At 38.7% G+C, this 20,833-nt stretch overlaps 2 long non-coding RNA genes across 2 annotated transcripts in view; one reads left to right on the top strand and one right to left on the bottom strand.

The window, feature by feature from the left end:
- The first annotated feature begins 1,095 nt into the window (after positions 1–1,095).
- The window catches only part of LOC134484483 (uncharacterized), a 34,380-nt gene continuing 14,642 nt past the window's right edge, over positions 1,096–20,833 (top strand). The window contains exon 1 of the long non-coding RNA XR_010061952.1: positions 1,096–1,611. This is a non-coding gene — a long non-coding RNA (uncharacterized LOC134484483). The remainder of the gene's footprint in view (positions 1,612–20,833) is intronic.
- Positions 5,841–9,009, bottom strand: LOC134484373 (uncharacterized). Its single transcript, XR_010061787.1, has 2 exons — positions 8,938–9,009; positions 5,841–6,025 (listed from the first exon to the last, which is right to left on the bottom strand). It is a non-coding gene; the product is annotated as an uncharacterized LOC134484373 (long non-coding RNA).

Raw genomic sequence — 20,833 nt, 5'->3', positions numbered from 1 at the left:
GAGCAACCTTCCTGGATTGAACACAAGAGAGCCTCAGTTCCTGTAGTGTATTCGGTATGAGTTTATAGAGTTTATGGGTTAATACCTGGAAATGAACTCCTACAAAACCAAAAACAAACAGACCACAAACTGAAATATTTATAAAAGCCAAACAAATATGTGGAAAGTATTATTTTCAGCTCTATATGAGAATACTAATGTTTAATTGTATATTAATAAAATTTTAATTTAATAACTGCATATTTTATTGCAATTTTTTAAATAAATAGATTTTAAGTGACTCATGTGATCATTAACCTTAGTGGCTTTGATTGCATTATAGATCAGTAAAGTGTTTATTTGACTGTGATTATCACTATGAATATTCACCAAAATCAAATTATGTGAAAAAGGAACTGCTCTTCTGTTTTCATACTTTTTGTTGTACATATGTAAGAGTTTTATCTGCTTGTTCGTGTGTGCAATACATCCATGCCTAGTGTCCAGGAGGTTTAAGAGGGTGTGAGATTCCATGATGCTGAAATTACAGCCACTTGTGAACTGTCACTTGGGAGCTAGGGTTCGGTCCTGAATTCTCTTGAAGAACACATAATGTTATTAATCACCAAATCATTTCTTCATCTTAAGCAAATGCCACTTCTTGTAAAAATAGTTCCTAAGCTGTCCTGTCTTCACCATAGACCACTGTTTTCTCAAATGTGATAATTTATTAAACACACACCCACCTGCTTCTTACCTTCATATATATTCACACAAACACACATACAAACAGAAACACACACACTCACACACAGAGACACACGCACAACTGCTCTTACCTTCAAGTTTACTTACATACTTACTTACACACACACACACACACACACACACACACACACCTGCTTCTTACCTTCAAGTAGACTTAGTTATTTTCACATTAATTTGTTTATTTATTCACTTTACATGCTGCACCCTGCCCCCCTCCAGTTCACCCCTCTCACAATCCTTTGCCCATCCCTTTCTCTTTAGAGCAGGAGGGGAACCCTCGGGTAGCTCCTTCCCTTGCATATCCAGTCTCTATGATCACATCCTCTGATACTGAGGCCAGACACAGCAGCCTAGATGGATTGGGGTGGGGAGCTAGAAGTGATTTCCAGAAAGAGGCAGAGAGCTGGGGTAAGAGATGCCCATTAATCAATGGGTGTTTCCTTAGCTGAGAATCAGTCTCAGTGATATGGACCTAAAGAAACCATCTGCTGTCGCCAGAGAGCAACCCAAATGGAATGATAAAGAGACACCAACTTTAGACACAAAATTCATTATGACCACAAGAAATGAAAGGGCTGTGCATAGAGAAGATAGTGAAAAATGATCAACCAATGGTTACTGCAGATTGAGACCCAATGGATGAGCACCGATCCCTTACACTATTAATGTGACTCTGTTATGCTTGCAGACAGCAGTCTAGCATGGCTTCCCTCTGTGAGATTCCACTAAGCTGCTGACTCAGACAGAAGCAGGCATCATCTAGTCAAACCACGGTGGAGCTTGGGGACTCTGATGGAAGAAGAGAATGAAAAGGATTATGGCCTCTAAGGATATAGGCACTCCACAGGCTTTGTCTTCATGCAGGTACAGAACAGCTAGTATTGGGCCTTCCCAAAACATGTTGTCTGTAGATGGGATATTTGTTTTTAAAATTCATTTATTTATTTACTCACTTTACATCCCAAAATGGGTGCTCCATCTTCATGGGATGCCAACACTCATTGTCCGGGGCACTTATAAAAAGACAAAGCTACACATTTGCTACCTATGTCCTGGGAGCTCAGGTTCAGTCTATGTTCACTCTCTGGTTGGTGGTTCAGTCTTTGGCAGACCCCAAGTGTCACTGTGAGTGGACTCTACTGGTCTTGCTGTGGAGTCCCACATATCATCTGGGACTTGATTCTTCACCTTATTTTTTTTTTTTTATTAACTTGAGTATTTCTTATATACATTTCGAGTGTTATTCCCTTTCCCGGTTTCCGGGCATACATCCCCCTCCCCCCTCCCCTTCCTTATGGGTGTTCCCCTCCCAACCCTCCCACCATTGCCGCCCTCCCCCCATAGACTAGTTCACTGGGGGTTCAGTCTTAGCAGGACCCAGGGCTTCCCCTTCCACTGGTGCTCTTACTAGGATATTCATTGCTACCTATGGGGTCAGAGTCCAGGGTCAGTCCATGTATAGTCTTTAGGTAGTGGCTTAGTCCCTGGAAGCTCTGGTTGCTTGGCATTGTTGTACTTTTGGGGTCTCGAGCCCCTTCAAGCTCTTCCAGTTCTTTCTCTGATTCCTTCAATAGGGGACCTATTCTCAGTTCAGTGGTTTGCTGATGGCATTCGCCTCTGTATTTGCTGTATTCTGGCTGTGTCTCTCAGGAGCGATCTACATCCGGCTCCTGTCGGTCTGCACTTCTTTGCTTCATCCATCTAGTCCAATTGGGTGGCTGTATATGTATGGGCCAAATGTGGGACAGGCTCTGAATGGGTGTTCCTTCAGTCTCTGTTTTAATCTTTGCCTCTCCCTTCCCTGCCAAGGGTATTCTTTTTCCTCATTTAAAGAAGGAGTGAAGCATTCACATTTTGATCATCCGTCTTGAGTTTCGTTTGTTCTAGGGATCTAGGGTAATTCAAGCATTTGGGCTAATAGCCACTTATCACTTGTCAATTCTTGATCTTAGAGCATAAGCCATTGGTGATTTCCATTCTCTTTTCCCTGCTTTCCCTATAACTAATTCCTCCAAAGGACACTCCATTCCCCACCTCCCCTCCCATTCAGTTTCCTCCCACCCTCCACCCTTCTCAATATCTATTACGCTAAATACATTTTAAAGTCAATATTTAGGAAAAAACACTGAGTAAGTGTAGGAAGTATCCCATAAGTAATTGTTGTGGATGTTTAGGGAAGGCATGAACATGTTAATTTTTATAGAGGTCAATATTACTACATATATTGTTAGAAGAGACACTGTCTTCATTACATTCAACATGAAGGAAACCTTTTATATATTCTTTTAAGTTATACAAGGGAATCTGTTAAAAGAGTTACACACATCACACAACTTTATTACCTTAAAGCTCCCTTTATTGCAAATATTTACACAATGTAAAGTACAAAGGCTTACACTCATGTGAGTGTACTTTGTTTCAAAGTTAACGTTTAGAAATACAGGTTGATGAGAACAGTCATCTCAGACTCAGAGGGGATAAATACATCAGGGAGTCATGTATTACCTTACCTGTGTTCTTTCCTTTATTCCTGCTGAAGACAAATCTCATTTGCAGCCCCTACTGTGAGAGATGGATTAGAAAATGCCTGAGAGTCTACAACCCAGAAAGAAAAAGGACAACATCTCCAAATAGTACACACAGTCAAAACTTTCTTGTAGATCTTAACACTTGAAACAAAATGCAAAGAGAAAATCCATTTCCTAGGATATTACAATAAACAGGAAAGGGTACATGTAGGAAGCATTCTTAGGGGATTTTAAACTTCTGTACCTAAGAACGAAACTGCCTCCATTTAGGTGAAGATTTGTTTCTTTGGCAAGAAAGTCAGTTTGTCTCTTGACGGTTGTGCTGTCTGTTCAATACTAAGGCAACGGTGATGCTTTATGAATGTGAACAGATAAACATACCAGTTTTCACTTCTTCAAAGAATTTCAAGAAGAACCAGAAAGAGAATGTATAATGTTTTAGAAATGAAATATGTGAATTTAAATTAGCCAGCAAAAATATGTTGTTAAAAGTTTCTGCCTACTATTAATAATTTTGACTATTCTTGCTATGAATAAAAAGACGGTTATGTAATGTCTACCAATCCCCAAAGCCTGAAACATTGTGGAAAACTGTCTTATTCCTCCCTAACTTGGTATCTCTCTCATGTTGAAGAGCAAGAATCTTTCTGTACTTGCATGTATTTGCTCTTGGGAGCATGCAAATAAATCTTTCAGTTCAAAGAACAAAGACATGGCAGTCCAATGGGACCCATATGAAATAAAATCTTTCTTCCTGACGTCAATGAACTTTAGCACACCAGTAACAATGCAGATAGCAATATAATGGAATAATCCTGTAATAATAATAATAATAATAATAATAATAATAATAATAATAAAGTAATAATAATAATAACAACAACAATAATAATGGACTAAACCCCTCAAGGGATCACGGAGTAAGGATAGTAAAAGTTGAGATGCGTTTTTCAGGTGATATTGTATCCAGGAAAGCAAGTTTCAATAGGACAGACTCCGCACACATGAAAATTACTCAACCTGTCAGGGCCTCACAGAGAGAGTTGAGAACCAGAGTGGTCTTTTAGGACAAGAGAAAGATTCGCCAACCTCCTAAAAAGAAAAGGAATCCAGACAGTCTGTGTGAGGATGGTTAGCTTATGCATGATAAACACACACACACACACACACACACACACACACACACACACACACACCCATACACATACACACATGCTCTCACACACACACAGATTCACAGAGAAACACAGAAAGAGATATAGACAGTTAGACAAACAGACATACACACAGAGAGACACAGACAGACACAGACAAACACCCAGACACAGACACACACACACACACACACACACACACACACACACACACTTCTCTTGTCTCCTTCCTAGAGTGTCCAGGGGCACAACATGTGTGAAAGGATGAAGTGGGACCAGGAAATAGTCAGTCAGCAGAAGATTTGTCTGCCTGCAAGTGAATTTTGGTTTCTTCCAAGGATTTCAGTGTCACAGCTCTGTTAGAAGGTATTCAGGGACACGCTATGTCTGTGTGCATATATTTTACTCAGGATGAACAAGGGCTAAATAAACCTTGGAGAGGAGGAAGGGTTTTCGTGTGCATTTACATCAGTTGCAGGTTTAAGGTACCAGGAAGTCCTCATTTGCTATACCTTTATAATCTCTGTCCCCGCATCGGTCTCTTGTTCAAGAATCTCCACTTTATCTCCTCAGAAATTGACTCCACTGAATGTGCCCCATCCCCACCCCTGATGTCCTACTTGCTCGATTTCAAAAGATTACAGGTTCGTACTCTGTATCTCTGTCAGATTAAATTCTCAGGAACGTGGCCCTCTAGACACGATGAATTAACGAGTGCTTCCATCGAGTTTTCACATTAAACCGTATCCCCTATTTCTGGCCAGTTCTCTCAGCACCGCGCTATCACTCCATCATCCCCGCTGACCCTCCACTCCTGTCCTCACTCGCCCTCACTCACTCACAGAACCTGTTCCAGTTTTCCTTTCAGAGAGGTCGATGCTTTTCCCCTCACGGGCCTTCTTCTTTCCTGTGTTCTCTCTGCATTTGTAGATTGTAGATAGAATATGATTTATCTCACAGCCGATACAATGCATAGGTAAACGCCTGCCATGTTTGTGTATCTAGATCTCAGTTCCCTCCTGTGCTGACTTTTTTTAGTTTCATCTATTTCCTCTTAAACTTCATGATATCATGCCTTGATCACTATGATGTCATTCCTCCACCCCAATGATGTCATGCCCAACCACCATGATGTCATGCTCCACACCCATGATGTCATGCCTTTGCCCCTTGCTAGAATGGTTGCATCTATTCACCAGGTAACATTCTGAATGCTGCCCTGTCACCACACTCCTCCAGTCCCCCACCAATTACAGTCCCTCCTTGTACCCTCTCCCCTTCTTCTCTGAGAGAGTGGAGGGACCCTATGGGTGTAACCTCTCCTCTTGCACATCAAGTCTCTGCAGGCCTAGACTCATCGTCTCCCACCAGGTCCTGAAAACGCAGCCTGGGTAGGAAAACAGAATAGACAGACAGGCGATGGGTTTAGTGAACCCACATGAAGACCATTGTGCTCCTCTGCCTCTCTCAGTCCTTCCCTCAGTTCTTCAGTGAGACTCACTGAGCTCCATCCGAAATTTGGCCATGCATCTGTGCACCGGTGTCAGTCGGCTGCTCGGTGGAGCCCTGCAGAGGACAATAACTCTACCCTCCTGTCTGCAAACACAAGAAAGGACCATAAATAATGTAAGTGTTTGCCGTCTGCCCATAGGATAAGTCTCACATCCGGCCACTTATCCTTTTGCCATTCCATCATTTCCTCTTCCATCTCTGTCCCTGTGTCTTTAATAGAAAGTGCAAATTCTTGGTAAATATTTTGGGGGTGGATTTGTGTCCTTATCCTTCCACCTTAGGTCCTCTGTGGCTACGGAAAGTGACCATTTCAGTCTCCGTATCCCCACTGTTATGAGTCTCAGCTAAAGTCACCCTCCTGGACGCAGGGATAGCCTCACGCATCCCAGACTGCAGAAAAATCATACAGATAGCACCCACCCTGGACAGTCACTGATTTCAGTTTATTTCCTTGGCCCTCTGTCCCTCTTGCCCATCTGTCCCAAGAAATGATTCTCAAACCTCATTTCCCTTCCCATACACTCAGCCACCCAATCCTTTTCTTCCACCTGCCTCCTCTCATTATTTTATTCCTCCTTTTGTGTGAAATTCAAGCATTTTTCTTGGGTCTTTATTCATGTTTACCCTATTTGGTTCCATAGATCATAGTGTGTGAATTCTGTACTTTATGGCTAATACCCTCTTTTACATGAGTATGTACATGCTATTTTGGGTCTCAGTTACCTCATTCAGAATAATAATTTCTGATTCCATCTACTTGACCGAATCTTCACAATGTCCATATTTTTCATTAGCTGTGTAGTATAGCATAGTGTAAATGAACGACATTTTCTGTAGCCAGTATTTGTTTGAGGCGCATCTGGCTTATTTCTCTTTTCTGTTCATTATGAAAAAAGCAGTTAGGAACCTTATGGAGCACATGTCCTTGGGGTATGGCAGAGGTCTTTTCAGATATAAGACCAGGTGTAGTATAGCTGTGTCTTTAGGAAGAATATTCCCCATTTTCTCAGAATCTACTGGAAAGATATGCAAAGCATTATACGGATTTGCTCTTCCACCAGCAAAAGCAATTTGTATCCTGATATTTATCTGCTTCCTCAAAGGAGGTTCGCCACTGACTATCCCCCTATCTTGGACTCAGGTGATCACATATGAACCTTCTTCAAATTTTAACTGGTCAGTAAATACTAGAGCTTATTACTGATAGCCAGAGGGGAAAGTTGTTACTGGAGGTTTGATGGTGGTGTTAGGTAAAGAGGCAGAAGAGGGTAAGAGGGGAAGGGAGAGGGCTGAAGATAAAGAGGAGGAAGTAATGATGGAAACAGTCCATATGGCCTGGAGAATGCACATTTAGCAAGGGGTTTTATGATTGGGGTATAAGTTATGATAATGTTAGATCTACCCAATACACGTTTATAGATTATAATTATAATAAACATTGTGTGTTTTCTTTATAGGCTCATTGGTTTCTGAAATGCCAACAAGCTTTCCTCTACAGTATTTGTGGATCAAATACTCTGTTAATAGATATCTCCCCTTTTAGGGGCTCTAACCATTGATCCATAGTCCAGTAGACACAGCTGTCTCTTCCTCAGTCATGTCTCTTGTATTTTCTGTGGATATCTGTTTCTTCAGTGATCCATGCCCAGTGTTCCTTTTTCTCAAGGTCTTCAATGATCTCACCCAGAGGAGTTTCAATTTTCTCAACTCGTTCCATCTAGTTGACCACAACTTCACAATGTCCTTATTTTTCATAGCTGTATAGTATTCCACTTCAAATATTTCCTGTTAACAGTGAACCATTGCTAACAGGCTAAAATTTCCCAAGGAAACTTTAAACATTCATTCTCTAAAGCTAGATCTCTTCATCCCATAATGCTTGGGTTGACTGAATGGCATGGCATGAGCAGATTTTTCTAATGGACATCAAAGCCATTTCCTTCTCCAGTAATGGCTGCCATCCCTCTGTAAGAGATTTTTACCCAGGTTATTTTCGGTGACTGATGTGATTTGAAATTGTGACAACATCTGCTTGCTAGAGTGACAGAGATGTTTGAGGTTGACCATGCTTCCACAGCCAGATGCCCTTCACCAGAGGAATGGATACAGAAAATGGCCTATATTTACACAATGGACTACTACTCAGCTATCAAAATCAATGTGTATGAAATTCATAAGCATAACGGATGGACCTAGAAAATATCATCCTGAGTGAGGTTACCTAATAACAGAAAAACAGAAAAAGTATGCACCCATTGAAAATTGGATATCAGCCCAAATTCTCTAATTACCTATGATACAATGCCCAGACCACATGAAACTCAAGAAGGAAGACCAAAATGCAAATGTTTCAGTCCTTCCTTTAAAGGGTAAATAAAATATCTATATGAGGGGTAGGGAGGCATTGTTTTTAGGAGACTGAAAGAATGGCCATTCAGAGACTGCTGGACATGTGTCACACACACACACACACACACACACACACACTCACACAAATATATATGCACCAAAACTATTATGGATAAAATAAGGATTTGAGAGTTTATCATTTGAAGTCGGTACAAAATATTTACACTGTTATATTCACTCTATAGCTGGGCCCCCTTTGTTGCCAAATTCATTGCAAAAATGGAATTGTAAAACAGAATTTTTGAGTACACATTAAGGAATATTTATAAAGTCCCCTATCAAGGAATGTACAATAAGAAAGTGAAATACAATATTCATTCAATTAAATATCTGTAGGGAGAATACTGGCCTTTGGGATACAAAGAAAATGTAGAAAATTGAACTATATATCACAGGAATGAACCTGGGAACTAATTATTATCTAGAAGAATTCCTCCACTCCATATTCCTAAATCTTTTCTACCAATGCCAAACCTTGACTACCTTTCTCCATTCATAGCATGTAACCACTAATGAAGCAAAGAGGTTTCTCTAGCTTTAGAGAGATGAACTACCTAAAGGTTTCCACTGTGTCACAGGAGACATACCTGGAAAGGGCACTCCAAATCTGGTCAATGTAGGGAAATCTGTTTAGCAGGTGGGACATGGCATGTCTCAGTGACATCATCATTAGGCCCTCCCGTAAGTATCTCTTGTAACCTGGAAGCCTCTAGCTGCTTCTGTGATGTCACAAGTGTTGTCCTGCTGCAACTGCCTCTCAGATACTCCTGCTGTACCTCTAGGGTTTACTAATTGACCTCTAATTCAGAGTAAATTGCCATAGGGGAGGGAGAAAAAAGAGGATTAAGATATCAGTGATGGGGAAAAGGAAGCTTCCTTTCTGTCTTTGTATAAAAAAAGGAAGAAATATGTGATTCTTGGGATAGCTCAGAGAGTCCTTAGTATTGATTAAGTGGGATATCTGAACAGTTAGCCTTGATGTGAGCCTTCCGCATATGGGAATCAGAAGCTGGGAGCCTCTCATAAGCAACTGGAGTTTCCTGTTCGTATCATTCCTGAAAGTCAGAGAGTTTATAACATTATTTTTTTTTCTATTCAAAAACCAAGTGATGGGCAGGGCACAGTTGTTTTCCTGAGAGCTCATAGCCTTTATTCTTTTTGTCAAGAAGAATAAGGTCCAAAGGAAGAAGGGAAAGACAAATATTGAGTCCTCAGCTCAGAGTAAACTCCTCCATGCTTTGGATACCTATAGTGCAGTTTTTGTCTGACACTGATATCTGAGAGAGAGAACTGTTTGTAGTTGAGTCTTCATCATCTCAGTCTTTCCACTAGTATTACTCTGACTATCATTCCATTACAATGACGTTTACATTTCTGAGTCAATAGCTGTGAATACTTCACAGTGTTCTTTAATTTCTTTCATTTTTTTTATTTTTTAGCAAATTGTATTCCTTTTTTAATTTGGTATATCTATATTTACATTTCAAATCTTATGTCCCTTCCCAATTTCCTTCTCATAAGATCTCTGACCGGTCCCCCTCCTCTTTTATAACCCCCATTATTGTCTGCTTTCAGTTCACTGGTTTGCCACTAGAATGCACTTCTGTATTTGATATGCTCTAGCTGTGTCTCACATGGAAGATCTATGTACAGTTCCTGTCAGCATTCACTTCTTAGCTTCATCAATCTTATCTATTTTGGTGAGTGATACACATATATATATATATATATATATATATATATATATATATATATATATATATATATATATATATTTCTGCCACAAGTTCGGCATGATCTGAATGGGATTCCATCAGTCTCTGCTCTAAATTCATAGATAGTATTGTTCCACCTTTTAAAAAGGAGTGAAGCATGCACATTTTGTGTGTTCTTTTCTTGAGCTTCCAGTTGTCTGTGGACTGCATCTTGGGTAACTTGAGCTTTTTTGCCAATATTCACTTATGATGATTTCATACCATATGTGTTTTCCTGTAATTGGGTTACCTCAATCAGTGTGATATTTTCTAGTTCATTCCATTTGTCTATAACTTTTTTGAGATCATTGGTTTTGATACCCTAGTAGTACACCATTGTATAGATATACCATATTTTCTGTATTCATCCCTCTGATGAATGCCATTAGGGTTCCTTCTAGCTCCTGGGTATTATAAATAAGACTGCTATGACCACAGTTGAGGATGTGTCCTTTAAGTATATTGGAGAATCTTTGGATTATATGCCAAGTAGAGTTCTATCTGGATTCTCAGGTAGTGAAATTTCCAATTTTCTGAGGAATCTCCAGACTGATATCCAGAGTGGTTAACCAGTTTGTAATCCCACCAACAAAGAAGGAGCAATCCTCTTTCTTGACATCCTTATAAAGATCTGCTGTCTCCTGAGTTTTTATTTTAGCCATTCTTACATGTGTGAGGAGGAATCTCAGAGTTGTTTTCATTTACATTTCCTTGATGACTAAAAATGATGAACATTTCTTTAGATGGTTGTCAGATATTTGATATTCCTCAGTTGAGAAATCTTTGTTTAGTTCTGGACCACAATTTTAATAGGGTTATTTGTCTCTCTGTAGAGTTACTTCTTGAACTCTTTGTATGTATTAGGTAATAGCCCTCTGTCACATGTAGGATTGGTGATATATATATATATATATATATATATATATATATATATATATATATATATATATATATATATAATCTCAAAGTTATTCTGTTCCTTGATACCCACTAGCAAGTTGCTCAATAAGGAGTACAACAACAAGGAGTTGGTGAGCAAAGTTCCTCTATTAGGGGCTTTAGCAAGCTGAATGAATCCTCAGGCCTCCATATTTGTTAGGACAGGAATCTATATGGATGTCACACTGTCATTTAGACAGAGTACACCAAAAACATCATATTATTTCCACAGTACAGTATTGAAGCTACTCCATATCACACACATGGCATGCTGAGATTATTGTTAAACAGAGATGACAGCAATCTCTCCCTCCTCTTGTCAGGAATTTATTCTTCCATAAGGAAAATCAGTGTTTATTTTTATGTTTCAAAGCCTATATAAAGGTCTGATCCTGAAAAAGGGTTTATAAAGTTCATCCTGGTTTTATATGAGAAATTTGGAAAGCCAGATGTATCCCCATAGTATTTGTGACATCTAATAAGCACACAGTGGCATGTGTTGGCTGAAAGAATAACATAGTGTACAACAAGGTACACGATCAGCCTGCTGTAAAGGTTATTCTTTTTCACAGGTGAAAGGCTATGTATCATAGGATTTGTGTATTACAACAGCAGCTGATGACAAGTTTGAAGAAGCATTCCTGAGGGCTCCAATAGATTTTCAACACAGTGATATGCCATGGCAAGTAGGGCCTAGCAATCACTTGACTTGGAAACATCATATAATGTGATGTTTGACAGCTAGGTTGGATGATTCTGGATTATTGCTAAATTAGCACAAAAGAATGTAAATACAAGAGGCCATTCCAGAGCAATGCAGAGTCATTGTGAGGACCTTCACCCAGAACAAAGAAACTTGATCATGTACTGCAATTAAAGGCACAAGTCAGCACTATCAGGCATCTGAGGACTCTTAAAAATATCTAAGCAACCATACAACTTGTATTTAGACAGATAGTATCTGAATCTGTAACTAACACATCAGTAAACCTAAGAAGCTTATAAAATGTAATTGTAAGGTGTTTGGATGATGTCATAGTTGGTGATTTCATTGTCATGCAAATATGAGGACTTGAGTTTGCATTCCCAACAAGTATGTAAAAACCACCAGTTGCGAAAATAATTTTTTTTTATGATGGCTAAACTCATCTAAGAATGCTGGTTCAAATGAGTTATGAGTTTTCTTTTTATGTTCAAAGAATGTTTATGTTTTAATCATGTGAATGTGTGCATGCATGTACACACACACACACACACACACACACACACAGACCCTCACATGCACATGCATAATCCCATGCACACACACAGGTATTTGTGATGTTTGTAGGAGCCAAAACGGATTATTGGAAGTCTTGAGGGTGAATTTACTGTCAGGGTGGGGTAGGAAGGCAGATGAGACGCAGAAGAGAGAACAGAGTGAAAAGAAGAGGAACTTGCAATGGTTTTTGGTTCAAAAAGGCATGGACATACCATCTGGTCAATTGGAATCAAGAGAAGGCCAGATAAAACATAGTAATAGTGTGGAATTATAGATAGAAAATAGATTTTAATGAGATAAAGTGTAAATATCTGGGCATTTCGATTTCTCAAAATGGCTTATCTTAATATAAAATGTGTGTGTGTGTGTGTGTGTGTGTGTGTGTGTGTGTGTGTGTTTTATCAGGGAATAAAATGGACAAAGGCAGGGTAAAAACACCAGAATGGGAGTAAATTATTTTTTACAACAAACTACCTCCTTGTTTTTTGTTTTTGTTTGTTTGTTTGTTTGTTGTTGTTTTTGTTGTTGTTGTTGGTGGTGGTGGTGCTAGTGGTGGTGTGTGTTTGTGTGTGTGTGTGCATGCGTGTGTGTGTGTGTGTGTGTGTGTGTGTGTGTGTGTGTATGTGTGTGTCTTTTAACAGGGAATTAAATGGACAAAGGCAGGGTAAAAATACCATATTGGGATTAAATTATTTTCTACAACAAATTACCTCTTTGTTGTTTTTTGTTTGTTTGTTTCTTTGTTTATTTTTTGTTGATTTTGTAGTTGTTGTTGTTGGTAGTGGTGGTGTTTGTGTGTGTGTGTTCGTGTGTGTGTGTTTTGTGCTATGTCTTCCTATTGTCTCAAAGCCCCAAGGTCACCTTACAGAGATCAGGGTTAGCATTAAAAGAATCATATGTCCTAGAGGTCCTGTGGACAGTCAGTGTGCCACAATTGCCTCATATAGCCAGGCTCCCACTGTGACATAAAAAGAGGCATAGATGCTGCTGTGCATTATGGATTAGTCAGACATACTTCCAAGGACAATGCACTCTTACAAGGCTCTTTGGTGATTTCTTGCCTTCCTAACCATCATTTCTCCTGGTGGCCCTGTTGCATACAATCTAGATTACAGTGTTCTAGTACACCAGGAAAGCACCCTTTTGCCTGGTTCTTCCCTGATTTACCAGAAAGCAAGTAGAGGAACTCCACACAAAACTTGCACTCAGGATTCAGCAGCTTTTCCCACCCACTCCCAGCTTTGCATTTTCTCCCCTTAAAGGACTGAAGAAAAGATTCTGTCATCCACAATTGGTAGAAATCAGCTTCAAAAAGTGTCCTAGAAGGTTTCTAGACAGCGAAAATCAAAATATGACTTGAGGTGTGTTCTACAGCTGGCCTCCTTCTCAGCAGACAATCAACAAATATTTCTCCAGGCTCTTCAGTGTCACAGCTCTGTGCCCATGTCTGGGGGCCCCACAGGTGTGTGAGACAAGGGACATAAGTTAGGGATAGGAAGACTGCTACACTGTAAGAAAATCTGTGGGAGAAGTAAGTCATATGGCCAGTAATCCCTTTGTTTTAATTCCCTTCATCTGTTCCCTTTGCATCTGGATTACAGCCTTTCCCAAGTCCTCTCATCCCATTCCCACACTCACATGCTCCTCTTCCATTGCTCCTTATCCTTCACCTTAGAGAAGGGGGATTCCCACATGTGTTCTAACCTGCCATGCTATGCACCCTTTTTTTTAGTTGGGAGACTTTTAATGATTGTATTTCCTTAGGGGCTTTACCTTTATTCAAGTTGTTTACCTGATCTTGATTTAAATTTGAAATTGACTATTTTGTTCTGATTTTCCAATGTTAAGGAGTATATGCTTTTTTTTTTTTTTTTTTTTTTGAGCTGGGGACCGAACCCAGGGATTTGCGCTTCCTAGGTAAGCGCTCTACCACTGAGCTAAATCCCCAGCCCGAGTATATGCTTTTGAAGTAAAACCTAAGGATTCTTTGAATTATCACATTGTTCCTCGTTATGTCTTCCTTCATTTTTGTTAGTTAGGAGAATGTTCCTCCACGTTTGAATTAGATTGGCTAAGTTGCTAATTTTCTCAACTCTTGGGACCCTTTTTAATATTACTGTCTTCTTTTTTCTTATTTATTGATTCCAGCCTTGAGTTTGATAACTGCCTTCTGATAACTGCCCCTGTGGCATGTTTGTTTGTTTGTTTGTTTGTTTGTTTGTTTTCTTGTAGAGGTCTTCCCTGTGTTTTTAAGTTACTGGTATGTGATCTCTCTGATTGCATTGGAAAGGCCATTTTTGTAGTGATCTTTCCTCTTTGCAATTCTCTCATTGTTTCTCATGAGATTGTGTATGCTACTCCTTCATTTTCACTGAATTTTAGAATGTCTTTAATTTCTGTATGTCCTCTCGAGGCCATCAGTCATTCGGTAAAAAGTTGTTTAATTTACATGAGTTTGTAGAGACTTTTCCTTGATTTTTAATGCCAGCTTTAGTCCATGGTGATCTTTTCCTATATCTGTGTTCTCTTAATGTATGTAAGATATCTGCCTAGGCCCTTCTGACTTTTAGACTTTCTGTTAAAAATTAATATAGTTTTGTTAAGTTTGCCTATGTTTGTTACTTGGGCTTTTTTCTTTGTACCGTTTAATATCATTTTTCTGTATATTAAGATTTGATTATTATGTGGACACATTTGTTTGTTTTCTTTTCTTTTAATCCAACATATTTCTTGTTCTGTAAACTTCATGTACATTCATGGACATCTCTTCCATTGGTTTAGGGGAGTTTTCTTCTATTACTTGGTTGAAAATAGTTCCTGGACTTTCCAACTGAGAATCTTCTCCTTGTATTCCTATTGCACTTAGGTGTGTTTGTTTGTTTGTTTGTTTTTTTCTTTTTTCATAGTGTCCCATATTTCCTGGAGGTTTTATATTTAATATTTATCTTTGCTGATAGATTAATTCCATCTGTCTTATATGCCTGTGATTGCTGCTCCCATCTCTTGTACTCTCTTGTTGATGTTTGCATCTATAGTTTCTGTTCTCTTACGTAGGGTTTCCATCTCCAGGGTTTCTTTATTTTATGTTTTTCTTATTTCTTCTATTTTTCTTTTCAGGCCTTGAACAATCTTATTCATTTTCTTCACCCATTTGATTTTATTTTCCTATATTTATTTACAGGGATTATTCATTACTTCTTTAAAGTTAGCTAGAATCTTCATAAGATTAGATTTAAGGTCATTTTCTGCTGCAGCTGTGATTTAATATTCAACAGGCTGCTTTAGTATAGTTAGAACATGGTTATACCAATTGCCCTGGGTGTTATTGATTGTGATCTTATGTTGCCCTTTAGCCCTCTTGGTTTTGCAGTTATTATGGATTTACATGATGATTTCTGAGATTATCATTGTTGGAAAAGTGCTTTTGGATGCCCCACTCCATTGATTCCTGTTTTCTTTCTGACTTCTGCTCTGAGTGTCCCAGAGCACAGGTTACTTGCAAAAGTTCAAACCCAGTAGGGGTCTATCCACAGGTTTTTACGGCCTATGCGGCCTCTTGGGTTTTGGGTCCTAAAATTGTTTCTATGTTACCTAGTATAGGTTTTGTTTGGGAACCCAGTTACCACATTAATCTAGAGCAAAGAAGGTGGAAGTTGTTCTCCAGATAATGGACCCTAGGTAATGGGGTGATATTTAAGGTTCCTGAGTGTGCTTTAAGGGGTCTTGTTACACAAGGAATTGGGTCAGGATCTTTCTTGGTTAGTCCTTGTCAGAGCTGGTCTCCATGAAAGCAGTCAGAGTTGTGCATCAGAAAATGGAGTGCAAGATTCAGGGTGTAGTTTACTCCTGCAGAGTGTGCTTTCAGGGGATTTGCTGGCAAGTGCTTGAAGCAGTGTCTTCCTCGTTGTCCATTGTGCCGGTAGGCCTCAGGGAACACAAGCGTCGTTTAAGCCTTGAAATGTAGTGCTAAAGACAGAGTCTAAATGCATGAAGCTTAATTGAAACCCAAATACTTTACTGGCATTCTTTAACTTTATTCTTAAGATACCTATAAACTCACACACAGTTTTGTTTATGTCCTGTGTAAGTGAGGACTAATTTGTGGAGTAAGTTTGCTTCCACAGCAGTAACAGATATCTTGGATTGAGAAGAATTAAGCACCAAGTACCTGTGACATGATTGGAGGCACCTACTCTATCCTGGGTCTATACCGATTTCACACAACCTAATATTAATCTATGTGTCTACTTATATGTCTAGGTATCTAGGTATCATGGTAGGTAGATAAACAGACAGAGAAGTATTGATCTGAGATATGCATATATATATACATAGATATACATATATATACATATTTAGATATACATATATGTGTGTGTGTGTTTGTGTGTGTGTGTGTGTGTGTGTGTGTGTGTGTGTGCCTGTATGTGTTTGTGCACATATGGGGAGAGGAGAGATTATTTGAGTGACTTACAGGCTCTGGTACAGCTAATCCAACAATGGCTGGCTGTGAAAGTTAAGGTCAAGAATCTTCCAATTGCTGTGTCACCAAGAATGATGTCTTAAGTTGTCTTCAGTGGTTTTGGCATTCTTTCGAATTAAGATTTAATGCCAGTAATGAAATAAACTTGCTATCAAGACAGACCAAGCAGGATAAGAACAAGCATTTCTTTCTTCCTTGTCCTCCTATAGGCTTCCAATAGAAGGAATTGACCACATTGTAGCAGGATTAAATATCTGGATTCATGGTGTGTTTTTGTATTTTACATATTCAGACTAGAAGTAGATCTTGTCACTTTGAATGAAACCAGAAGTGCTTCAAAGATATGCCAATTATTTTATGGTTTTAGATAATTCCTGTTGCATTCACGTAGGCAACCGAAAATAGCCATCACGAGTCTACTTCTTGTCAACTTGAGACAACATCATATTTTCCTATATTGTGAATAATTTGTAAATGAAAATAATAAAAGATTATAATGGTGCCTTGATAAAATAGAATGATCCTACTTACAAATAGAAGTGCATTATATATTTAACCAGGTCATAGTTATACTGAATGTGATATAATTATCAATTCCACAATGTCAAACACGTTATACATTTAGAATAGGTGCATTGGGTTTCATGGCACATTCTTTTAGTATCTCAAATTTGAAATGAATATGAAAATGATTGTATTGTCTTAATTGATATTATATTGCATGATAAATAAATGGAGGAAAGAAAACACAAAAATCTATAGAAACACTTTATTAACAAAATATGAAGGAATTATTGATTTCAATTATTAATCATTTTCTACTCTAGTTATGGTTATATAGACAACCATGTGTAAATACAACCTTAGGTTGTATTTATAAATACCTTCTTCACTAACCTGTTTTATTTTCTTCCCCCAACAGAAGCACCTCATTAGATACCAATCTCCATGCCTGATGGGTTTGCACCCTTTGTCATTCTGCACGAGTTTGACTATTTTCTTTTTACATTGGCTATGAGGACAAACATCTCTCCATCTTTTCCAAGTGCAAGCTGTCTCTCATTTCTACCAACTGGCCTGATAATGTTTCTGGCAGAGAACCCAACTCTTTTCTAGAAACTGAGAAGTTGAAGTTGACCTAGCTGACCGCATGTTCTTGACTCTTGTTAAACTTTCTTGTTTCCCCCAGCATTAGCCAAATAGGATGCATTTTTGTTCTTGTATACTTTTTCTTTAAAACTGAATCTGGTAATTTGCATTTAGAGTTAGTCTTCCTAAAATATTTCCCTCCATGCCTTGGTCATTCTGAGTGGTCTTTCGATTTTACCCTGTAATATCGTGAAGCCATAGATTTATCTTTTTGAAATTGTAACCAGTTTGAGCAAATTATACATTTCATCATGTACTATGACCCTGATGTGTGTAGGTTTTTTTCAAGGTGCTACCTGAGGCATTCCACAGGGAACCAAGATAAAGAAACTCTACAGAGTGATTGAGGGACCTGTGATACCCTGGTCTACATTTCCTATAGAAATTTTCATGTATTTTGTTACTTTTAGAAGTAATACTGGATCTAAAACCTTCTGTTGAACACATAGTGATGGCCATTTTTACTGCCTCTAACAGACATCAAGATTCTAGGGAGATGTCTCCAAATGACACTTTTCCCAAGTGCATGATTTTGTTGTAGCCACCATTTATTGTCTCCTTATATTCATTTATTTGTTTATGTGTTGTCTATCTCTGTCTCTTCTGACCATTCCGTTATTTGTCACTGTGAATTGAGATTTTTTTATTAAAACTAAAAAGCCATTCACTCCTTGGGGATATTATCTTTATTATTTCCTGAAAACCACAAGGAGGTGTGTATGGATTCTTTTAGAATGGCCTTCCTTTAAGGTTAAATGGCTGAGTTCAGGGGAAAAAAAACACTGGAAATCTGGAAAAGTATGGCAGGGCATCATAAGAACTCCTGGCCATTCTAATTAGTTTCCTTCCATAGATGTGTGCTTAGGTTTATAACAACACATTCCTCTCTCGTTTGCACTTGATTCCTTAAAATTATATCTGTGACAACTTTAAAAATAACCTTCCCACAGGAAATAACAGGAACCAAACCAACATCCCAAGAGTACACAGGGAATGACCTATAACTCTTGTCACATATGTAGCAGAGGATCGACCTGGAAGGAGAGGTCCCTTATCCTGTCAAGGCTCAATGTCCCAGGGTAGGGGAATGTCAGGAAATGGAGGCGGGAGGGAGTAGGTGGGTAGGTGGGTAAGGAGCTCGCTCATAGAATCAGGGGAAGAAGGATGAGATACTTGGTTCCTGGAGGTGAAACAGGGAAATGGAACAACAATTATAATGTAAATAAAAATTAATAAATTATATCAATCTTCCAGTAACCAAGCTTGGAGAGAAAAAACATTAAAAAGATTCTACACATTTTTTAAGATGAGGAAGAACTACATCTCTCCTCTTTCTTTTTAGGATTGGTGAACTCATGCTGTGCCTCAGTCAGGCCCAAGTTCCCTTTCCTCTTCTTCTCCTGAAGTATCTCCTTGCATACCTATGATTAATCAAATTAATCAAATTAATTTCCTTGTGTCCTGAATACCGGAATATGGCCACAGTATGTACAGTTTCTGCAATTATTTAATACCCCTTAAGGCCACTTGGCATGCCCATGAACTGAGAGAGAAACCTAGGTAGGACCAAGGGCTTCTCCTTCCATTGGTGCACAACAAGGCCATCCTCTGCCACATATGCAGTTGGAGCCATAGGTCTGTCAATGCACATTCTTTGAATATTGGTCTAGTACCAGAAAGATCTAATTCATTGTAATTGTTGTTTTCATGGTGTTGAAAGCACCTTCAGCTCTAGTAATCCTCCCTCAAAATGTTCCAACAAGAGGTCCGTCTTCAGTTCACTGGTTTGCCACTAGCATTCATGTATATAGTTGACCTGCTCTAGCTGTGTCTTTCAGGCAATATCTACACCCGGTTCCTGGCAGAATGCATTTCTTAACTTCATCAATCTTCTCTAGTTTTGGTGGCATGCATATATATATATATATATATATATATATATATATATATATATATATATATATATATATATATATATATACACACACACACACACACACACACACACACACACACACACACTTTTGTTGTCTCCTAACGCTATGAGGGTTCATGGAATGTTAACGTGGATTCTGTGCCACTTGGTCAAGAATATAGAATCCACAAATGACAATGCCAAATAGACTACCTATTGTTCTTTTGAACCTATTGAAGTTGAGGTTTCACTGGACCTCAAGCAATTCCTCTCCCAGCACATCCTCCTGAATCTTATATTTGCCCTGAAGAAAGATCATGGTAGAACATCCAAAACCCTCAAGTCTGGCCGTGGGAAGATATTTGAGAACTGATATCTAATGTGACTACAGAACCACGTTAGGTAGTCCATATTGTCCTTTGCTTTACTGATGTCTGATAAATTTTGGATAAAATGAGGATTTGGGAGTTTATCATTTCGAAGAGGTAAACAATATTAATCTTATATTCACTCTATAGCTGGGCATTCTTTGTTGCCAAAATCATTGCAAAATATTGAATTGGAAAACAGAATGTTTGAATACACATTCAGGAATCTATGTAAAGTCCACTATGAAGGAATGTACAGTAAGAAAATGTCATACAATATTCTTTCAATTAAAGGTCTGTTGGGAAAATACTGTCCTTTAAGAAACAGAAAACACCTAGGAAATTGAACTGTACAGGAATGATCCAATGAATAAAATTATTATGCAGAAGATTCTCCTCCACTCCAAGTTCCTAGATCTTTTCTACCCATGCCAAGTCCCTAACTAACTTTCGCCATTCAGAGCATGTAACCACTAATGATGCAAAGAGAAGTCACTTTCTTTATTGAGATGTAGTATGTAATCTTTTCCACTGTGTCAAAGGACACACTCCTGGAAAGGGCACCCTCTAATCTTGTCAATGTAAGGAAAGCTGTTCTGCAGGAAGGCCATGGC

This window comes from Rattus norvegicus, chromosome Y, assembly GCF_036323735.1.
Source record: "Rattus norvegicus strain BN/NHsdMcwi chromosome Y, GRCr8, whole genome shotgun sequence".
Lineage (NCBI taxonomy): Eukaryota > Metazoa > Chordata > Mammalia > Rodentia > Muridae > Rattus > Rattus norvegicus.
Note: the sequence above shows the minus strand (reverse complement) of the source record. Positions and strands in the feature narration are given on the sequence as shown.